Genomic DNA, 23,366 nt, shown 5'->3' on the forward strand with positions numbered 1-23,366 from the left:
AGGCAAGTAAGAGAACACCGTACTTTGGGGTAATTGCGCCTAATCCGGAGGTAATTGTCCAAAGTAAAAAAAAAAAGAGTCCTCTTTATACGCATGGTTGCCAAAAGAGTACTTTTAGCTAGTTGGGGCAATTACTCCAGATTTGGCGCAATTACCCCAACGTACGGTATATATAATATTAGCTATATATATATATATATATATATATATATATATATATATATATATAGTATTAATAAAATTAAATTAAATTCTATAAATAATCTTCATATACACACTAAACAAGATTCGTGAAACTATATTTATTAACCTCTTATATGTATGATGATGATGATTGCAACGTCTTGTCAGACGAGTGCCACTCCCTCAGACATTTCAAATCCATGAGCCCAAATGTCTGAGGGAGTATCTATACAAAGATGATGTTACAGAGTCTTACCTTTGTACGACAGCTAAGTCTCTCTCTCGGTTCAAAATGTTGAGATCCAGCAACAAGCAAGAGCAAGATAGCCAGCAACAAATTAAACTGCAGACCAGCTTAATGCGGGTACTGGTCTCCCGCTTTATGGTTTTTTAAATCAGAGATTTGCTTCTCCTAGAAAGGTTGCCTTCACCACGGCGTGTGTGTGTGTATATATGTATACACACACACAAACACACACACACACACACACACACATATATATATATATATATATATATATATATATATATATATATATAAAGGAAGGAGGGAAAAGATCAGGAAGGAAAAGGGACAAAAACGGCCCAGCCGCTGATCCCTTACTGTGTATGACTTTTGGAATGTTACTTCATGTGTATTTTACATGTATATATGTGTACGTATGTATAGGCATATGTATGTGCGTATTTGTGTGCCTCTCTGTGATAATGGTTGCATGTGTGTGCACATGCATACGTATGTTGGCGTACATCTGTACGTGGCAATCATCATATATATATATGATGATTGCAACGTCTTGTCAGACGAGTGCCACTCCCTCAGACACTGAAAGTCCATGAGCCGAAAATGACTTTAGTCCTGCCGGCAAAATTCACACGCTCAAACAGACATGACACTGAAGACGGTCATTAGTATACATACATATATATATATATACATGTACGCATACATACTTATATACACATACATACACATACACACATACATATAACACACACATGTGCATACATACATACACACAAAACATAATACACATATATAAACATACACAAGACGGTTAATGGCATACACATATATATATATATAAATGCAAATATACATATATACACATACACACATACATATCTGTAAACATACACACATATATACATATATACATACAGAATGCCTAATGCACATACATGCATATACATACACACGCATATATAACATGTGCATATATATAAATACGCACACATATACAAATACATACACACATATACATACATATACACATATGTACACATATATATATACATACACTTACCTACATATGCATACACATACATGAATATGCACTCCTACACAAACATGCACATACATACACATATATATGCATACATATGCATACATGCACACATGCATATACATACATGCACACACATGCATATATGCACATGCACACATGCATATATACACATACATACAAACAATATATATACATATATACATACATATACACATATACATAGATATACACATAGATATACACACATATACATGCACCTGTACATGAACATGATGATTGCAAAACGTCTTGTCAGACGAATGCCACTCCCTCAGACACTTAATGTCCATGAGCCCAGAAATGACTTTTTTTTTCTTAGTTCTACTAGTGAATTCACACGCTCACGCAGGCATGATACTGAAGACGGTAATTGAGATCAATTATTACATGTTTCCAGCATTTCAAGCCTCCATGCGTCATAACTTTTCCATCGCCACAGGACCATTTTTATAGACAAATGCCTGAGGGAGTATCTATACACAGGTGATGTTACAGAGACTTAGCTTTGTACGACAGCTAAGCCTCTCTCTCGGTTCAAAATGTTGAATTCCAGCAACAAGCAAGAGCAAGATAGCCAGCAACAAGTTAAACTACAGACCAGCTTAATGCGGGTACTGGTCTCCCGCTTTATGGTTTTTTTAAATCAGATATTTTCTTCTCCTAGAAAGGTTGCCTTCACCACGGTTTATGGGAGCCCTATCCACCCCAACACACAAACACACATGGTGCTAGTTAGCCGTTGACCCCGAAAAAGAGTTCATTCGCCCTTTGGAAGATCTCGTTTTTATCCTTCAGGGAGACTAGCTACCCTCCTCACCAAACAAGTCTGTTGGGGAAACCAGTTTAGTCGCCGGTGACCCGACCATGAGGCAGGTAGTACTGGGTTACATGGTACCAGTAGCATATGACATGACCTGACACACATGAACATACATACACCTATACATACATATATATATAATGATGGCAGATCACTTATTACATGCTTTCAGCATTTCAAGCCTACACGCCTCACAACTTTTCCATGACTGAGGGAGTATCTATACACAGATGATGTTACAGAGTTTTAGCTTTGTACGACAGTTAAATCACTCTCGGTTCAAAATGTTGACATCCAGCAACAAGCAAGAGCAAGATAGCCAGTAGCAAGTCGAACTGCCGACCAGATTAATGCGGGTACTGGTCTCCCTCTTTATAGTATTTTTTTTTTAATCTAAGATTTGCTTCTCCTAGAGGGGTTGCCTTCACCACGGCTTACGGGAGCCCTATCAACCCCACATACTGATGACAATAAACACATGCGTACATACAGAAATACGCCAACATACGCATGCATGTGCACACACATGCAATCATAATCACGTAGAGGTACACAAATACGCACATGCATACATATGCCTATACATATGTACACATACATATACATGTAAAATACACATGAAGGACCATTCCAAAAGTCATACATAAGAAGTGATCAGCGGCTGCACCGTTTTTGTCCCTTTTCCTTCTTGATCTTTTTCCTCCTTTTTTTTTTAAATAAAAAGTTTGTTTTAAATTTTTCTAAATAACTAAACGTACGAATCGACGAAAAACAACAGTCCAATTGATATTATTTACAGACTCTTGGATTTTTTTTTAAATAACAGTTTGTTTTAGACTCACGCATATGAAGTACATGATAATGATTATGATCATGTTGACAAATTCACACATAATTTTCCAAATAACTCAACGTACGAATCGACGAAAAACAACCGTCCAATTGATATGATTTACAGACGCTTGGATTAAAATATATATATATATATATATATATATATATATATATATATATATATATATATATATATATATATATATATATATATATACTTTTTGTGTTTTACGTAAGCATGTATATGCCACTTCACGTTCATGGGCATGGTTTGGCCAATAAGTTAAAAGTAACTGGAGACCTCTTCAGGCGATACTGAAAAATAAAGTGCGTGATTAAATTTTTGAAGAAGTTTCTAGCAAAATTTTAACTACTATGTAGCATCGAACACAGGATTTGAAACCCGAGCCTCTTGCATGCGAGGCAAGCACTCTAGCCACTGAATTTCTTGTGTCGTCGTCGTCGTTGTTGTTGTTGTTGTTGTTGTTGTTGTTGTTGTTTTTTGCAAATAAGTCCACTGGGCAAATTATTCCTCGCAATATACAATATTCAATACAGTATTGATTCTATAATAATGCATTCGCAATCTGCATAAATTAAAATAGCATTTTTAAGCGTATGGTACGACCGAGAAATGCCGGGGGATCCACCCAATATATATATATATATATATATATATATATATATATATATATAGAGAGAGAGAGAGAGAGAGAGAGAGAGAGAGATAGAGAGAAAGAGAGAGATATGAGGTGCCTTCATTAAGTTTCCAGACTTTTTTGTACAGGCTTTTCAAATTATCATAAACTCTGGAAAATTCAGTATGTTATTGTTATACATCTTATGAGATGACTAACCAGTTTTTAAGATTTCAGGTCCAAATGGACAGCTTAAGCAAATATAGGAATAGACATTACTAAAGCCTGATTGTCACAACTAGTGAATTTTAAGAACGCAATCTGGACGTGAGGACACTTTAGAATAACGATATGCAATCAAACGTTTTAAACTTTCAAAATCTGCCAAAGAAACGTAGGAAATGCTTTAAACTGTTTTGGGGCAATGTTGCATTAATTGAGCATCAGTTTTTGAATGGTATAAGAGATTCAAGGAAGGCAGGGAGTCTGTGATGAGATGATAGGGGGTGACGAGTTGACGGGCCAAATCAAGAATTTCATGGAGAAGAACCGCCGTGTGTCTATAGAGACAATAAGTTCACAGTTTGATGTAAGTGTATGAACTGTTTACACAATCATTCGCCAGGAACTGAAGATGCTAAAGATTTGCGCGAAGTTTATCCTAAGGGTGCTTAGAGAAGATCAGAAGAAAAGGCGTTGTCATGGGCATAAAGACGGTTCCTCTCCCCCCTTTTTGACAATACCTTGGACCGTGTGACTTTTGGTTAATCTCTAAAATTAAGGAAAACCCTAGACACTGTCCTTATAAGACGATTGAGGAGATGGAAGCGGCTGTGAAACGTTGATACAAGAGAAATTTCACGTGGCCTTCGAGAAGTTGTTGGAACAGTACAACAAGTGTATTGCAGTTGGAGGAGATTACTTCGTAGTGGAGATTGAATTTCATATGTCTAATATCAATAAAAGTGCCATGCGAAAAAAAGCCTGGAGACATATGGAAGGCACATCGCAAAACTTCACGGCTCCATATATAAAAATCACTTTCCCTGGGGTAATTTATAAATTAAAGTCTGGTTCGGAAAAATTGTGTTCTTATCTTAGTTTTCAGCATAATCATAAACCCTTGCTATTGTAATCAATTCCATTGAAACCTTAGAACGAACCTTTCACTCCCACTACTACCAAATATCCATTTCCCACTCCTTCCATCTTTCTGTCTGTCTAACTTTCTCTCCTCTCTTACCCTTTCAAATGTCACTCCATCCTCAATGTATGCATACATTCCTTGCGGTGACTCATAAATTATTACCAGTAAAAATAATAATAGTTTACCTTTGTCCTTGTGCAACCCAACACTAATTACTTGTTGATGCACAGTGCAGATAGAACTGCAAGGCCGACACTTGTCTAATTTCTGTGTAATCTCTGTGACATCCAATTAAATGTGTGTTTAGTTAATGATAAAGGGTCGCCAACGTTTGATCAACTTGCGCAACGGAAGATCGGTTTCCACAATCAGATTGCTTGATTTTATCGATGATAAAGCCAAAACTGCAGAGCCGACAATCTTTCCCATTTCAGGTATGCACAGAGCGCCTGGTTCTACCCCCCCCCCCACATTATAGACTTTATGTGTATGGGCCAATGTAGAGAGAAATTACATATACATATATATATTATATATATAATGTATGCATACACACATACACCTACACACCCACACAGACACACACACAGACACACACACACAAAAAAACATACACACACACACACACACACACACACACACATATATATATATATATATATATATAAGGCAATCATGAAGAGAAGACTTAAATTCATGGTTAAAAACGTTTATAATAAAGTCACCGTTTAAAATAAAGTAAACGGAGTGAAGAGAAGAGAAGAAAAAGTCAGATAACCGGTTTCGCCCTCTCTTTATCAAACCAGTATCGAGGGATTTGTTTTGGAGAAAAAGCAAGGATCTAACCGGTCAGCTGACTATCCGATTTTTTCTTCTCTTCTCTGCACCCCGTTAACTTTATTCTAAATTAGGCAAAACTAGTTCGAGCTATTAAACTTGCTGAAAAGATGTTTACGTTTGTTGACATCTTACTTTGGCTTACATTGAGCTGTATAATAGCGCAGCGGTAGAGGCACGGACTATCGAACTGACGTTGGAGTTTTCAATGCCAGCTTTGAAGCACTATTGTAGCAACATTAAATTGATGCTTAATAATGAAGTTTCTGCTTGGTTGAAATATTATAGCAAGATGAAATGATTGCTTACGGATGGGATTTGACAGTGTGTTAAATACTTTTGCATATGGGTAATTAAATATCTTTTGTTAATAAATATTTGTAAACTAATTATATCTTCATTTCCGTTTTAATTCAAGATATATATATATATATATATATATATATATATATATATATATATATATATATATATATATATATATATATATATACTAGCATGGGTGTCCGGTATGGGTGTTTGGAGGTGTATCTTAAGCAAAAAAAAGTGGTAGTAGGAAGGTAGGCTCGAACCCGTACTGTAAAGGAGAAAAACCCCTGGCGTCTTTGCTGTCATGACCGCCTTCAAACCGGAAGTGACGTAGGTTTAAATTCAGGCTAGGCAATCGAAAAGAGAGGATAACTTTCGAAAATATCGGCGAAAAAAGCGACCCCTCCCTGTAGAAAAGTACCCAGTTGAGGGTGAAGAAATTAATTTTTTCCGCCAGTTTTTCCGATACTTGTCGTCTGAAGGGTCGAGCGTAAAATCGACCCTGATCTGGTGAAAATCGGTCGCTTCTGTCGAAGGTTTTAGGCAATCATGTAAACAGACATACGTACATTTATATATTGGTTGCTCAAATTTTCGACCCAAACCAATTAAAAAGGTTTCCCTATCTCTGAATACCCTGTATGTAAAATTTGAAATGTTTAGATCAGAAATTGTCTGAGTAATTTGGCAAAAACCGCAGAGTTACATTTTTTTAAAAAATTTGATCCCTATTATGGCCCCTTCATATTTATTGTTTTGGGCTGAAATCAAGTTATTAAGTTAGATCCATGCCCAAGGAACCTATATCTAAAATTTCAAGTGTTTAGACCAAAATTGAGGAGTTTGGTAGAGTTCTCAAACGTCAAATCGTTGAACTTTGACCCCTTAACAGACAAATTTCTGTCCGAAAACGTATCACAAAGTTTTTCCCAAATCTTAGTACCCTGTATATCAAATACTGAAAAGTGACAGAGTTATTGCGTAGAGAAATGCACACATAAAGACACACAGACACATAGACAGACAGACACTTTCACATATATATATATATCTATATATATATATATCCATCTATCTATATCTATATCTATCTATCTATCTATCTATCTATCTATCTATATATATATATATATATATATATATATATATATATATATATATATATATACATATTGCATAACTTACTATGGAGACATTTTGAAACATTTACATTCCCACTTTTCATATTTTGCAACTTCCTTTGTCTTCTATTTCCGAATTTTTTTTTTTTTTTTATCGAACATTTGATATTTTATTTTACAAAATGTTTGGAAATAGGAAAATATAACTACAGAAACGTGTGACGACATTTTAAAATTTGCGGGGTGGGTATAAAATTTTTGTTTTACTTCAGAAGAAATTATATTGGGATACTAACAAAATAAAATAATGAAAACATAGCAAAGGAAATGTACAACAATGTACAACACTTCTTTTCACGCTTGTAACACGTTCGAAGTTTTGTTAAATGATGGAAGAAAAAAATGGAGAGATATTTATATAGAGAAATTGTGTAAATAAACAGAGGGAAAATAAGAAATAAAAAGGAGAAGGGGGGATAGAGTAAGAGAGAGGGGGAAAGAGATCGAAGGCCAGAAACATAAATAATGATTTTAAAAAGTACCAAGTGTCGAAATTATCCTGACAGCTGAAACGAACGAATTTAACATGACACCATTTCTGACGATATTAAAACACCAAAGATAATAATCGAAAATATAAAATATCTTAATTCGCGATTATACTAAGGTTCATCAAAACCCTAAAGAAATTTTATATTTTTAAAAGAAAACAGAATGAGTAAAATATGTTGTTTTATTCGTAAATAAAAGAGGTGCTAATCACATTTGTATTACATAAATTCACAGTTAAATACACTATGGTTTCCATTCTATGAGATCTACTACTAATGTGCAGACTGTAATATAAATCTATTGACAGGGATTTCGTTTCTAGAGCAATATCCCTTGACGTATACAAACGCATTTTATACGGGTTGGCATAAAGGTGTACTTTAATACATCTGGAAATGTCCTCTCAACCCCTTCAGCTTTTCTTTCTAATAGGCCTATAAATGTAATCGTTGATGGGCAGATGTCTGAAGCACATAGAATCAACCCTTGCTTGCCTCGGCGTTCCATTGTGGGAGCAACTCTCTTCTTTATCATCACGAATGATCTCCTGAATCACATTCTTAGAGCATTCGCTGACATCAATGTAGATGACGCTACAATCTATGGAATCACGTTAACAACCAAAAAAGATCAGAAGCTTTTTGATTCCCTCCTTTCAGACCTCGAGCATGTCATGTAGCGGGATAAAATAGTGGTTGGTTAATTTTAATTCATCCAAAACGAAGCTTCTATTTTTTTTTTCACTATCTCTGATGTGCTCTGATCCCAACTTGGTCCCAACTCAAATAAATAACTATTGCCTTCAGGAGGCACTTTGCCTTGACAAACTTCTGGGATTGGCTTTCACTCCTTATCTGAAATAGAAGACATCAAATCCATTGTAAAAATCGTTGGATAAATGGTTGGATTGTTCTACTGTTTCAGAAGATATTTAAATCTTGATTCAAGCCTTTTGTTATATTAGAACCAAATACGGCATTGCTTTAGTTTATATCTGTGGAGGGTGCGGTTGGGGGCACTCTTTTCTACTTTGATAACGTACAAAACCGCCTTTGATATGTGATGAAGAATGTCTCTTCTTTTCCTTAATACCTCTTTCTCACAGAACTGATGTACCTATTAACTATGCCTCCCCACGGGACAGAGTTAGACACCAGGGTCGTTTTTTAACGTGGAGAAAAGGTACAAAAATAAAAATTGTCTCAGTCGTGAAGGATTTCTCCTCCACCGAAAGAGAACAAGAAATAGAAGTGCAGCATCTGAAGAACAGATGCTACACTTTGATCTTGTCCAGAACTGATGTAGCGAGTTTATCTGTAATTTATCGCTATATTTATAGCAGGCTGAGCTTCAATCTATGGTCCCCTTGTAAATTTTCACGGCAAACGTTCGTCTAGCATCAACCACTACCAACCATTTCTATTACACTCTACCCGTATCTAAAACTAAACGATAATTCCATGAGCAAAGATTTTTTCCTATAGCTGCCTGTCTCTGAATGTAATACCATGAGATTGCTACCCAGTTGACTATAACATGACTGTTTTCAAGCCCAATGCAAACAAATTCTTGTTGATCCATCTCCATAAATAATAAGTTTCTACCCCATTTTCACTATTAACAATTATCACAGTATTCACTCATTAATCCTTATCCTTGGGTAGCCTCTGAGCCTTGGTAAGCGACGATTCCTTTGTAAAAAATCAGATTAAGCCTTGGAATTAAAAATAAACAACAACGTAATTCTATGTTTCAATTACATTAACTATGATTTTAAAAAAAGTGTTTATTACCTATTTACATGCAAGGAAGAGTATTCATTAACTTTTGGATCAGTGAGTATTTGACAGATTGGTAACATAGGTCTGGAGAAAGTGGCTCATGTCATGGTGCTCCACAAACTAAAAACTAGTTGAAATTCTAAAGATTGAAGTTCCTAGGGAGTATCTAATTTGCAAGCAGTCTCTAATCGGTTATGTAGTTCCCTGTGGCAAGGTAAATATAACACCATTATCATATTTTTTCTATGTGTCATAACTTGCACTATTCATAATACTACAAACTGTTATATAAAAAAACACCTGATAATTCAAAATCTACAGTAAAACTCTCAGTGGTGAAACAGTTGGGTCGACAATGTCTTTTAGCTTCTGCTTGGCATCAGTATAATAATATCACTTTGATAAAAATGGATAAAGCTACATAAAAATGAATGCACTATCCAGTCATCATGCTGCTCAAACCATTGATAACAAAAGGGACTATTCTCTCTCTTGCCTTAGTAGACTATAAGGCTAGAGATATTATTTTGACAAAAATATAAAAACGCACTTAAGAAAAAGCAATTGGAAACTAGTTCACCAATCTAGGGAAAATCAGATTAGTTCCTTGTCTACAGATAACGAAAATCTGTGGAATGCCACAATGTCCAGCAAATTAAAGAAACATGACATATACAATACGTATCAAAAATGTATACATTTCAATAGATATTTTTGAATAGTTACATTTAAATGTATACATTTCAATAGATGTTTTTGAATAGTTACATGTCAATGTATACATTTCAATAGATGTTTTTGAATAGTTACATTTCAACATATACATTTCAATAGATGTTTTTAAATAGTTACATTTCAATGTATACATTTCAATAGACGTTTTTGAATAGTTACATTTCAATGTATACATTTCAATAGATGTTTTTGAATAGTAACATTTAAATGTATACATTTCAATAGATGTTTTTGAATAGTTACATTTCAACATATACATTTCAATAGATGTTTTTGAATAGTAACATTTAAATGTATACATTTCAATAGATGTTTTTGAATAGTAACATTTAAATGTATACATTTCAATAGATGTTTTTGAATTGTTACATTTCAACATATACATTTCAATAGATGTTTTTGAATAGTAACATTTAAATGTATACATTTCAATAGATGTTTTTGAATAGTTACATTTCAATGTATACATTTCAATAGATGTTTTTGAATAGTTACATTTCAATGTATACATTTAAATAGATGTTTTTGAATAGTTATATTTTAATGTATACATTTCAATAGATGTTTTTGAATAGTTACATTTCAATGTATACATTTCAATAGATGTTTTTGAATAGTCACATTTCAATGTATACATTTAAATATATGTTTTTGAATAGTCACATTTCAATGTATACATTTCAATAGATGTTTTTGAATAGTTACATTTCAATGTATACATTTAAATAGATGTTTTTGAATAGTCACATTTCAATGTATACATTTCAATATATGTTTTTGAATAGTTACATTTCAATGTATACATTTCAATAGATGTTTTTGAATAGTTACATTTCAATGTATACATTTCAATAGATGTTTTTGAATAGTTACATTTTAATGTATACATTTCAATAGATGTTTTTGAATAGTTACATTTCAATGTATACATTTCAATAGATGTTTTTGAATAGTCACATTTCAATGTATACATTTCAATAGATGTTTTGAATAGTTACATTTCATTGTATACATTTCAATAGATGTTTTTGAATAGTCACATTTCAATGTATACATTTCGATAGATGTTTTTGAATAGTCATATTTCAATGTATACATTTCAATAGATGTTTTTGAATAGTTACATTTCAATGTATACATTTCAATAGCTGTTTTTGAATAGTTATATTTTAATGTATACATTTCAATAGATGTATTTGAATAGTAATATTTCAATGTATACATTTCAATAGATACTTTTTGAATAGTTACATTTCAATGTATACATTTCAATATATGTTTTTGAATAGTCACATTTCAATGTATACATTTCAATAGATGTTTTGAATAGTTACATTTCAATGTATACATTTCAATAGATGTTTTTGAATAGTTACATTTCAACATATACATTTCAATAGATGTTTTTGAATAGTTACATTTCAATGTATACATTTCAATAGATGCTTTTGAATAGTAACATTTCAATGTATACATTTCAATAGATACTTTTTGAATAGTTACATTTCAATGTATACATTTCAATACATTTCTGAAAGTTAACATTTCAATGAATACATATACAAAATAATTTTGAAGGTTTACATTTTAATGTATACATTACAATATATACATTTGAAGGTTTATATTTCAATGTATACTATTCAATATATACATTTAATGGTTTATATTTCAATGCATACATTTCAATATATACATTTGAAGGTTTATATTTCAATGCATACATTGTAATATATAAGTTTTTTAGGATTACATTTCAATATAAATACGTTTCACTGTTTTAATTTAATTGTGTACGACTCAATAAATACATTTTTAATTTTTACATTTCAACATGTACATTTGCATATATACTTTTCGAAATTTATATTTCAACGTACGCATTTCAGTATATACATTTCATGGTTTACATTTAACTGGGTACAGATCAACATATATTTTAAAATATTTAGATTTTAATATATGCATTTCAATAGATACTTTTGAAGGTTTATATTTCAATGTACACATTTGAATATATAAGTTTTAAACGTTTACATTTAGAGGTTCACATTTCGATATATACTTTTCATGGTTGGATTTAATTGTGTACGGTTCAATAAATACATTTTTGATTTTTACATTAAAACGTGTACAATTGAACATAATACCTGTGCATCGCTGTATTCCGGGTCAATATTTTTTTTAATGTTGAAATTGCTATGAAACGCAGGGATATGACTTTTGATACACTGCAAGAGTATAAAAGTATATTCCTTCTTTTCCCGATTTTTGTGGAATTTGAACAAATATTTTGAAAATTATGTTACCTTTTTTATATTTTCTGCTAGTTTTAAGTGTGTATCTCTTTATTGCAGGTCTCTCAAAATGGCTTGAAAGGGTCAATTGACAGCTACTTAAAAGGAACGTGTTTTTGCGGGTCTTTCTGAATATGTATCTCTCGTTGATCTAGCCAAAGAGCTTGGAAGAGATCGAAGAACATTGTCTTCAGTCGTTGAAAATCCAAACATCAAATCAAGGCAGGACAAAGACACAAGAAATTCAGTTTCGTTGTTATGTTATGTTCGAATTTTTGTGCTATATAGACATGCTAGTATCGTCAAATTTCGCTGAACCATAGGTTGGGTGTATATAATATGCTACAATCTGTCTCTCTTTGGTAGTTAGAATTTGGTTTTCAGTCATAAGACACGTGTGTCTATGTTATCAGCCTGTTCTTACCGTTACAAGACATGATTGTTTGTAAGCAACGACGACATTTCGTGGCAAGCTTTAAACGCTCCCCCCCCCGATAATTTCAACAAAAAAGAAGATTGTAATATTTTCCATACAAAGCGTGATGAATGATGTTTCTAAAACTAGGATGCGGAAAACGTTACATTTCCACACTCTATGAAACTCTTTAGCTATGGCTTACATAATGTGATATCGATATAATTTCATTTTCGCCTTCAATAAAAATAAGTTTTTAATCGAAATCTAAAGTTGATCAATTCGTCCTTGTATTGCTTAATGTCTCGATTTAAACACATTGGATTTAACGCGTTCTGCATTATAACCCTTCGTTTATAGAGGAAAGCAAAAAACAGTAACATTGAAATCATACCAAGAAAAATAGTAACGAGAAAAATTTGAAATGAAAAGATTTTCAATAAGCATAACATTGGTTTTAAAATGATGGTTGGCAATTGTACAGTTTTTCAAACAGGAAATAAAGATTATCAAACGGGAAATGTTTTTATTTAATTGTTTGTTGAACCCTAAAATTTCGATTGTTGTCTTGGATTCAACATAATTAACAAAAAGTACATAATAATATTTATGGTTTAAGTATTTGTCACGGAACGAACATCTCATATTACAACAAATCGCATAAATTGATCAAATAGTTTTTATATATGGAAAATATCTTTTTACGAATTTTAGCGATTTTTATAGTAAGTTATATCAATTACAAAGCTGATTTAAACCTCGGTAATTCGAATTTAGGTGTATCTCTTTATGTAAATCAACATGACTGATCAAATACTAACATTCGACTACTCATAAAATTTGATATATCTAGTTAAATAACTACTTAATAAGTTACGTTGTTTTTAGAATATGACATTTTCGTTCAGTGACCGGTAAATGCATCATAAATGCTTTTCTGTATTTTTTCTTTTCTTTTTTACACAGGTTGAATTCTGGACAAGTATCAAAATTTCTATTAAAAAATATTAATACGCTATCTGTAGCATGATATGCAAATGACACATAGCACAACACATTAAGAAAACATCTACATTTTCAAATTATTATTATTTGAAAAGTAAACCTAGAGAAAGTAAATAAATAAAATAGCACTAATAAAATATATTTTAATTAATAAAAAGTGTATTTATTATATTCTTCCTTCACAATTTTTGTCATTTTTTTTTAATATTTTAGATTATTAGCGAGTCAGTAAATTTAACCCTTACATAAAAAGGAGCATTTTTCATTGTCTTCTTCGTCAACCATTTTATTGTAGAATTGTCAGCCATGTTGGCAAAAAAATGGTGGCGTTTGATGATAATTTAATTGACTGCATTTTTTAAAGAAGAATATAAACTGAAAGAAACTAGAAAAAAGACATTTTTGTTCATACATGAATAATAAATACGCATATATTTATAAACATTTTGTTTAAGGTTTTATCCTTCTTGTTATAAAGATTTATATATTTTTATAATAAAGTTTGTCGACAGTAGCGGAAAATCTTCACGCCAGTCACATTCATGAATCTATTGTGCTTGGGCGTTTACATCTACAAAAAATACAGCAATCCGTTAACAATATATGCAATGAATCGATACAAAAAATGAAATCAAAGTTGAAAAGCATGAGTAAATACATAAAATATCGGACAAAGAAGATTAGAGAAAAATAAACAAAAGAAAAAGAAATCGAATAAAAACTTGATTCGAGCCGTTTAAGAAGAAATTATTTCATTCATTTATTTAAATAAAGAAATAAAACATTCATGTGTCAGCACTGCATTTTTTTAACAATATTTTTAAGTATTTTTGTTTTTATTATTACTATTATTACTTGTTCATTCCTATTCTGGTCCTGTTTTCTTTTATAAAAAACTTGATTAAGAAAATTATTTTTTATTTATTTATTCATACTTTTATTAATAAGTTGGTAGACAAGCCTCCTTTGAAACTGTTTTGAAATCATCATGAGCATGATAATGATGATGATGATCATCATCATCAGCATAATCATTACCATCATCATCATCAAAAATGATTCGTTTTTATCACAACGGCATCAAAACATTCTCTGCTCCTTCTTTCTCTTAGAAAAAATACATTGCGAAATTACCTTTTCTCTATCATTATTTTCCTGGCAGGTGCCCAACTGAGATTTAGTCTATGCTTTCCTCTTGTAAGTCTTTCATTGTAAACACCCGACTATCCACAACACATATCAGCCATTTTCCTTACACTCAATCTATACTGATGCTCATAGAATTTTCGCTTAGATTTATCTAAGCGAAAACTCTATAAGCATCGCATTTTCCTATAACTTCTGCTTCCCGGCTGACGAGGAAATGTTGTTTCCATGTCCAACGCTATCAGTTCTTGAAGAGCCGTCTAAAACTATTAACCCCTATCCTTGAGTGGCCTCTGGGCCTTGATGAGCAATAACTATACCGAGTAAAGAAAGGTAACATTTCTTATGTAATTCTATTATTTTATATTAAAATAAGTGATAATACTGGCGAGGCATATTCTTGTTCCATCATGTTAGACAAAGAGTGTTTATTATAAGTTGCATATAATAAGAATCTCTTGTTGTTCTACTACTACTACTACTACTACTACTACTACTAATAATAATAATAATAATAATAATAATAATAACTAGAGGGACCTGTAGAAATTCCACAGCGGCATCTTTCATATGTAATATATTGCTGCTGGGCATTCTGTGGGCGTTCAGCATAAATGGAGACACCGTCATATTATTCTAGCCTTTTGTTAAAACTGTATCGCCCCCTCTTACTAAAATAATAACTTGTATATATTGTCTGGGCTGATTATTTCATTACAAACACACCAATCAATTAACGCACATCTCATCATTTTTCACAATTCTTAGACATGTTACTAATTTCGACAATAATTTTTTAAAATTAATTTATCGCTCCATTTTATTAAAATAATAACTTTGATATATTGTCTGGGCTGATTATTTCATTACAAACACACCAATCAATTAACTCACATTTCATTATTTTTCATAATTCTTGGATATAATTCTCATAATTCTCCACAATCATTTTTGAGAATTTTAACTCACATTATCGTCCCCCGCACTAAAATAATAACTTTGATATATTGCCTGGGCTGATTATTTCATCTTTGGATGTACCTGGCTTTTATATTGAGAGAAAATTGCATCAGCAATAAGATATCTGCTGGAGCAGTAGAAGGATTCCACCGTTTTCCATCGATCTTGACAAGAGATTTGATGTACGTGTTCCATTTAAAGGTAAAGCACAGAAGCTTGTCAAAACATGGAGCCTCCCCGAGACGAGGGCCATGGATTTCAATTGATAGCAGATGGGGATCATAGCGTTGATGATGTAAAAATGTAACCAGCCACCAATCTCGTTCACCTCTTTCAGCAGAGCAGTGCCGAAAGTAAGAGCCGAGTCGAAGGAGAACCAACTTCAATATAGCAGCACTTATCAACACTGAAATTTAAATCCCATTCAATGAGCCATTTCCAGGCATGTTTAAGTCAAAACTCGAGATTGTCAGTTTCGCTTCTAATAGCTTATAATTTGACGTCATCTGCAAAAAAAGGAGCACGTTTCTATCAGTTCGTTCTGCATGTCGTTTAATCAATAATAGATACTATAAGGGAGACATGAATTTTAAATGTAATGTATTTTTACCTATGCATTTCAACGCACCTGTACATACATTCACCAAAGAGCGTTTAAGAAGAGATGATAGAAAGTGCTAAGATGCATGTTATATAAAAAAGGAGTCACAAGACACACATAAGCGTGTGCTACTTCCACTTACACGCCCATACACATTCCTTTTCGTCTGCATTATAAACAATGTACGCATGTTATGGACACAATCTAAAGTTGTGTTTGCGACTAATAACTATTTTTGCATATATTATTGGTTACCTTTTTTGTTGTTTAATTTGCAATTACTTTTATTCTAACATGTACAGAAGAGAGATCTTATTTCAGAAGATTCTTGTATAGACTATAGTGATAGTCCAGGCATATATTCATATACCTGTGAGAAAGGGGGATAAAAATCTGGCCAGGGATAGGTTTGTTTAGAAATAAATTATTTAAAAAAGCCGTCTAACACATGCTATCATGCAAAAGGGACGGCTAACTTCATTTGATGATTTTTGTTTTTATTTATTATTTAAATTATTTATGTTATGTAGGTAAAGAAACCAAGAACTAGATTAGAAACAAACTTTCTATGTTCTTCGATATCAAACACATTGTCTTTAATTTATTATTAACTTTGTTTACGTAATCCGTATATTTTTGAAAAGGGTGTGTCTTCATATTTCTGAAACAGCAATCATAAATCTTAATAGGAGTGTGTATTGGTTTTTTAAAATAGGAGCAAATAAGCAGGTTATCTAACTATTAATTTACTTATCCGACGTCATCATCATCACAAGCATTAATTAATTAGAAACGAATTAGGTTCCTTTATAGTCGGTTATTATCAGTTAAAAATCATTAAACTCATTCACTCTCCAAAAAATTAAAAAAAAAACATTGGCTATTTTTATAATTTAAAAAAAGTCACGTTGAGAGGAGACTAAGTTTTTGTTTTATTTTAACAACTGTTATTTATGATTTATATTAAAAATTATTCAGAAAAAAAATGTGTTGCATTGAATTTTGATTGAAAGGAAATGTACAGTTTGAAAAAAAATGTTAGCATTAAAAGGTAGAAAAGAACTTACTAAAAAAATCGTTTTTAAATTCGTTATTTGTTTTATTATAGTTTTTATTCATGTGATTAATTTTTCTTAACTACCGCGGAATTTCCACGGGTTTTGCTAGTTACTTATTATTTTATCTGTTTGAATTTGGCTATATTGAAGAGAAGTGGGAGAAAGAGGGGAAGAAAGAAGGAAAGCGTGTGATAAAAAAAAACTGTAGTAAAATATAAAAAATAAAATGAATGATGATATGAATTCCTAAAATTATTAGGATAATTCATATTAGACGAAACAGCTTTAATACGAATATAATCAGAAGATGGATGGTATTTAAAAAATAATGATGATTAAATGACCATCGGTGCGGATGATGATGATGATGATGATGATGATGATGATGATGATGATGATATGGTATATGTCATAAAGAACATATAAGGATAAGAAGAAAGGGGAGTATTAGAATGCAAAAGGGAGATTGCATGAGAAAGGTGAACCATCACCGTAACTTTAAAAAAAAAACGGAGAAAAAGTAAGCATGAGAAGAAAAAGAAGAAGAAGAAAATGATGACGATGATGATGATGATGATGATGATGATGATGATGATGATGATGAAAATATGAAAAGATAAAAAAAGAAAAGTGAAGTAGAAAAAAGAAAAAGAAGAAACAATATTGTCGAAAAAAAAAGGAAGATACGAGGGCAACAAAGAAATAGAAAAGATGTAAACTAAAAGAAAAAGAAGTAAAAAAAAGGAAGAAAGAAAACGCAGAAGATGTAGGAGGAAAAAAGAAACAGATGAAAAAAGGTGAAATATAAGGAAAAGAAGTAAACAAAATGAAGAAGAAATGGAAAAGAGATAAAATAAAGGAAAAATAAGTAAAAAAGAAAGAACAAAATTCAGAATATGTAGAAGGAAAACAAAAAAAAAGATGAAAAAAGATAAAGTAGAGGGGGAAAAAGAAAATGCAGAAGCTAGAGAGAAGAAAAAGAAAACATCGAAGAACAAAAGCGAATACAAAGATGTCAATGATTTCATCATCACCATCAAAATCACCAATCATCATTCACTTTTATGAGGGAAAAATTCCCCCTTCCCCCTTGTCACTACGAGTTCACTGAGAATTAAAAAAAAAGAAACGCTAATAAATAGATAGGTATAACAGAATAAATAAAATAAAACGAATTTGCCTAATCAAATTTTAACAAACCAATCATCTTTTATGGCTGCTCATTCAAAAGGGATAAATTTATGGAAAATCATTTAATATTCCTCTCGTTTTTTTTCTACAATAATTCTAGCCTTTACGATCACCAGTGTTTATCATTATTATTATTATTATTATTATTATTATTATTATTATTATTATTATTATTATTATTATTATTATTATTTTATGTAACGCGTTCATGTCCCCTTGGCTTTCATGATGAATTGTTCCGAAAATTGCTTTCCGACACCCTGCCGAGGTAGGCTGGACTACAGATGGGGTCCGGGGTTCTTAAACTTCCATGCTGGGCTAGGGTTAGTGAGAAGTTGGTTGGGAGAGAACATTTGAAAAAAAATAGTGTCGGAGTAGGACGGGTTGGAAATACAAAAACAAACAAACAAACAAACAAACAAAAACAAACAAAAACAAACAAAAACAAAGCTTGAAACAAATGAAGAATAAATTTTAAATAAATTAAGAAATATTAACCCCCCCCCACCTCATATCGGAAAAAATAGCGGGGGTGGAGAGAAGAACAGGATGTCGGCCATTAAACACTGAACTCTATCGGAATGGGTTCAATGCATCGAGTTAATTTGCACTGCTTTAACTGTTATTTCCAAAGAGGTAAGTGTTGTTATGGTTGGGGGTCTCTTATAATAGTTATGGGTTTAGGGTTAGGGTTAGTTTAGGGGTTGGGGTTGGTTGATATTTATTGAAGAAGAAAATTGAATGGATAAACTACATAGAGGGCGCTTCAAATTCGTTAATGAAATGAATCTTCCTTTTCGATGCGAGCTAAAAAAGTGTTGTTTTCATGTAGAACCAATAAGATACAAGATGATAAGACCAGATGAAGAAATTGAGGTAGTACATATAATAGTAATATTAAAAACCATTATCATTATGACAGCAAAAGGCATAGGGATTAAAGTAAAGAACACAGTTTTATATTTTGACTTTTGGCAAGAAAAATTTCAAAGACTCGTATTTCTCGTATAAAGTTGTACATTTTTAATCCACCACTCTAAAATAAAATTCCATCACCTTATCCTTTTTATTCCAGACAACATCTCTGACTGTTTTTCCGCAGACCATATATCTGTCGCTAATAAGTTATTTAGTGAAATTCATCTATTCAATGAAACATGTGTAAAACGTACTACATGAATTTTGAATAAAATGCAATGAGTGTGAATTTAAAAAAAATTCTGGTTTAGGAATTATATATATATATATATATATATATATATATAAAATGAACACAAGATATATATATATATATATATATATATATATATATATATATATATATATATATATATATATATATATATATATATATATATATATGCATGTATTCCTTATAATGTAGCCCGAATCCTTACAAATAATAAAATAAATGAAGATCTATTTTCACCTTCGGGGAATATCTTCTGGTGAGTATTATCTCTAACAGGACTATCGCAGGGCGTGCTTCAGGAGACCAACAGCACCATCGTCAAAACCATCGTCATTAAGAACCAGCTGAGGTGACCCAGCCACTTTGTCAGGATGTCAGATCTCGAGGAAGCGGTACAGTAATATTCTGAAAGCACACTTGACCAAGTGTGACATCAATACATGCATATGGAAACCCTCGGCCACGGGACATTCAAACCTGGAGACAGACCATCGCTGAAAGCACAGCCACTTTCGAGGCGAACCAACGTGTAAACATCGAGGAGAATTGAAAGAGGAGAGGGAGAGAAAACGTCTTCGAGCCAACCCTCGTAGTAGAAATTGATCTACTACCCTGCACTATGAAAGGCAGTACAAGGCCAGGATCGTCCTTGTTAACTACCTACTCACATACCGAAACCCTGAGTCCGACCACTATTATCTCAGCTAAGACCGATGTGTGAGATTCCAGTAATAATAAAAAATGCAGAATTAATCCGTAATAGTGTTTTTTATTTGTCCTATATTTTCCATAAATGACATACACATTTTTTCGTTGTGATGATGAAAATATGGTCCATTGGAGCACCATACAGGTCATTCGAGACAAACAGGAAAGAGTCGATCAGACATGTGTAAGCGGTATGATGACTTATGAAAGTAAAATTTGCCCAGTGAATATTCTGGACATATGTTGCATGGAGAGAAATGATATGAGAATGATGTGAAAGATGTGTAGTACCGAGCTTAGAGAAAGGTTCAGATCTGTTGAGTTTACGAAGATGAAACCCGATCAGTAAAGAAAAATGGGTGCAAAACAAGTCTACGCATTAAAAAATGAATGAGAGTTTTTGGGGTAGTAAATGTAGAACAGTTCAGATAGCAGAGTCAGTTCATAAGAGAAAACTAAAAAATAAATAAATAAAAATAAGCATGAAGTTGAAAAAAAGAGGAATAAATAAAGACCTGACCAGCTTGAAAGTCAATTACTAAAAGTTGTGCAACACATGCCAACATGTAAAATAGATGTTAAAGCTGCTGCTGATTGTTGTTGTCGTCGTCAGACATCATCCATTTCGAATGCATCAGACTATTATTGTTGGCATTCATTTCCCCAACACCTTTCTTGTTAGAATACTTTCTGGAAAGCCATTGGGTACTTACAAAAAAGTTTCTGTGAAGATTGTCAACATTCTTCAGCTATCAGACTGTGTTGGTTAACCACTTAGCCACCGCCACCGTTGTTGTTGCTGCTACTAATGCTGCTACTGATTATGATGTTGTTGATATCATTTTCTGCAATCAGCTTATTTATAATTAGTAAAACTTTTCAACCTGCCCATTGCAGGTTCTTTGTATATGAACCAACACGTTGTAGCCTCAGGCGCAATGTGGACAAAAACTTCAACTCGCTTTTCTTTGTGCAACATTTATTTCCTCATTCTCTCATTACGGCTGTGACGTCCCTCATTTGATCGTCTTCTCGAGCGTTATTCACGCTTTTAACGCGATCTCGAACGTTTTTCGCATCACTAACGTAATCTCGTTTTAAAAGACTTTATTTTTCCCTATCGGCGACGTCATTTTGCATGCATTTGCATACGCGCGTCCGCGCTATGTTAAATTGGTAGCGTACCTTTTGAATCCATCTCGAACCTTCTGGACTTGATAACGTTTGGAGCTGTCTTCTTTGGCTGCTTTGACCTAAAAAATCTTGTTCTAATATGCTTTCGCTTTCTTAAGACGATATATTTTTACACAGGAATCAGCACTTATCAAGGCCCGGAGGCCATTCGGGGATAAGGGTCAATGGGTATACATTAGTCATTGTGATTATAGCATAGTAAACATAAGTAGTGGAAATTTTGTAAATTGGATTACTTAGGAGGACGGTTCGTCAAGAACTTGTTTACGTTGGACTTGAAGACAATCAGATTGTAGTCAGCTGGAAAGTGTCCGAACAGTTGATATTTATCACAGGTATTTGGAGAAGCGGCTTTAATGGCATTGATTAGTAACCAGAGGTAGATCGAATCTTCTATGAATATTCAAATTCGTGTAAGCAAAATCATCCAGGTATGTCAACTTGGTTCCATATATGAGGAACGCTCCAAAGTAATGCCTCCTATTTTTTCTATTTCAGCCGGTATTGCAAATTGAATTTTTTACGATGATTAAACTAATGCATTAGTAAGCTGAACTTTTCATTTCTCTGCTGCAGATATTGACTGTGCGAAACGCTAACAAAGCAAACCCGTGACGAACATGGACCAGGAACAAGATGCGGCATTGAATTCCTCCATGAAGAAACATGTGTGTCGATAATACGCACTGGCGTTTATTGAACGTTTACGAAGCCAATGCCTGTGACGTCAACAGTTATGAAATGGATTTGTTGATTTTAGAATGATAGCATGTACCACCCCATTGCTGTCAAAAGTGCATTGAGAATGATGTTAACTATGTAAAAAAATAAATTATTGGGACAAAAATATTGCCTGTTTTCATATGTTACTCCTGTCTTCGAAGTCCTTTAACTTTTTCTTTTAAGTTGAAAAATAGGATACATTACTTTTGAAACGACCCTCGTAGTAATAGTCAAGATTGTCTGCGCTCTTTGACTTCCGTTTTCTACTTCACACATGGGACGACAGTGACAAGCAATATGTGGTTCCTACTAATTAATGAGTATCTTTCTCCCAAACTCTATCTCCCCCGTGTTAAGAATGGCTTTCTTGTCTACTTAACAGATTTAATTATTGATGAACAGCAGAAACTGGAAAATAAAAGTTTACTATAAAGATTTGTATCCATCTGAGGCAGATACATTTCCTGTCGGAGCTAAATTCCTTACGGAGACAATAACTTGCCCTCCTTTTGTAATTTTGGACCAGAGCATACTAGGGATTCGTTTTAATTTGTTATAATTTAGGCAAAACTGTTTCATATTTTGTGGGGC

This window comes from Euprymna scolopes, chromosome 16, assembly GCF_053919585.1.
Source record: "Euprymna scolopes isolate OS-2025 chromosome 16, ASM5391958v1, whole genome shotgun sequence".
Taxonomy (NCBI): Eukaryota; Metazoa; Mollusca; class Cephalopoda; order Sepiida; family Sepiolidae; genus Euprymna; species Euprymna scolopes.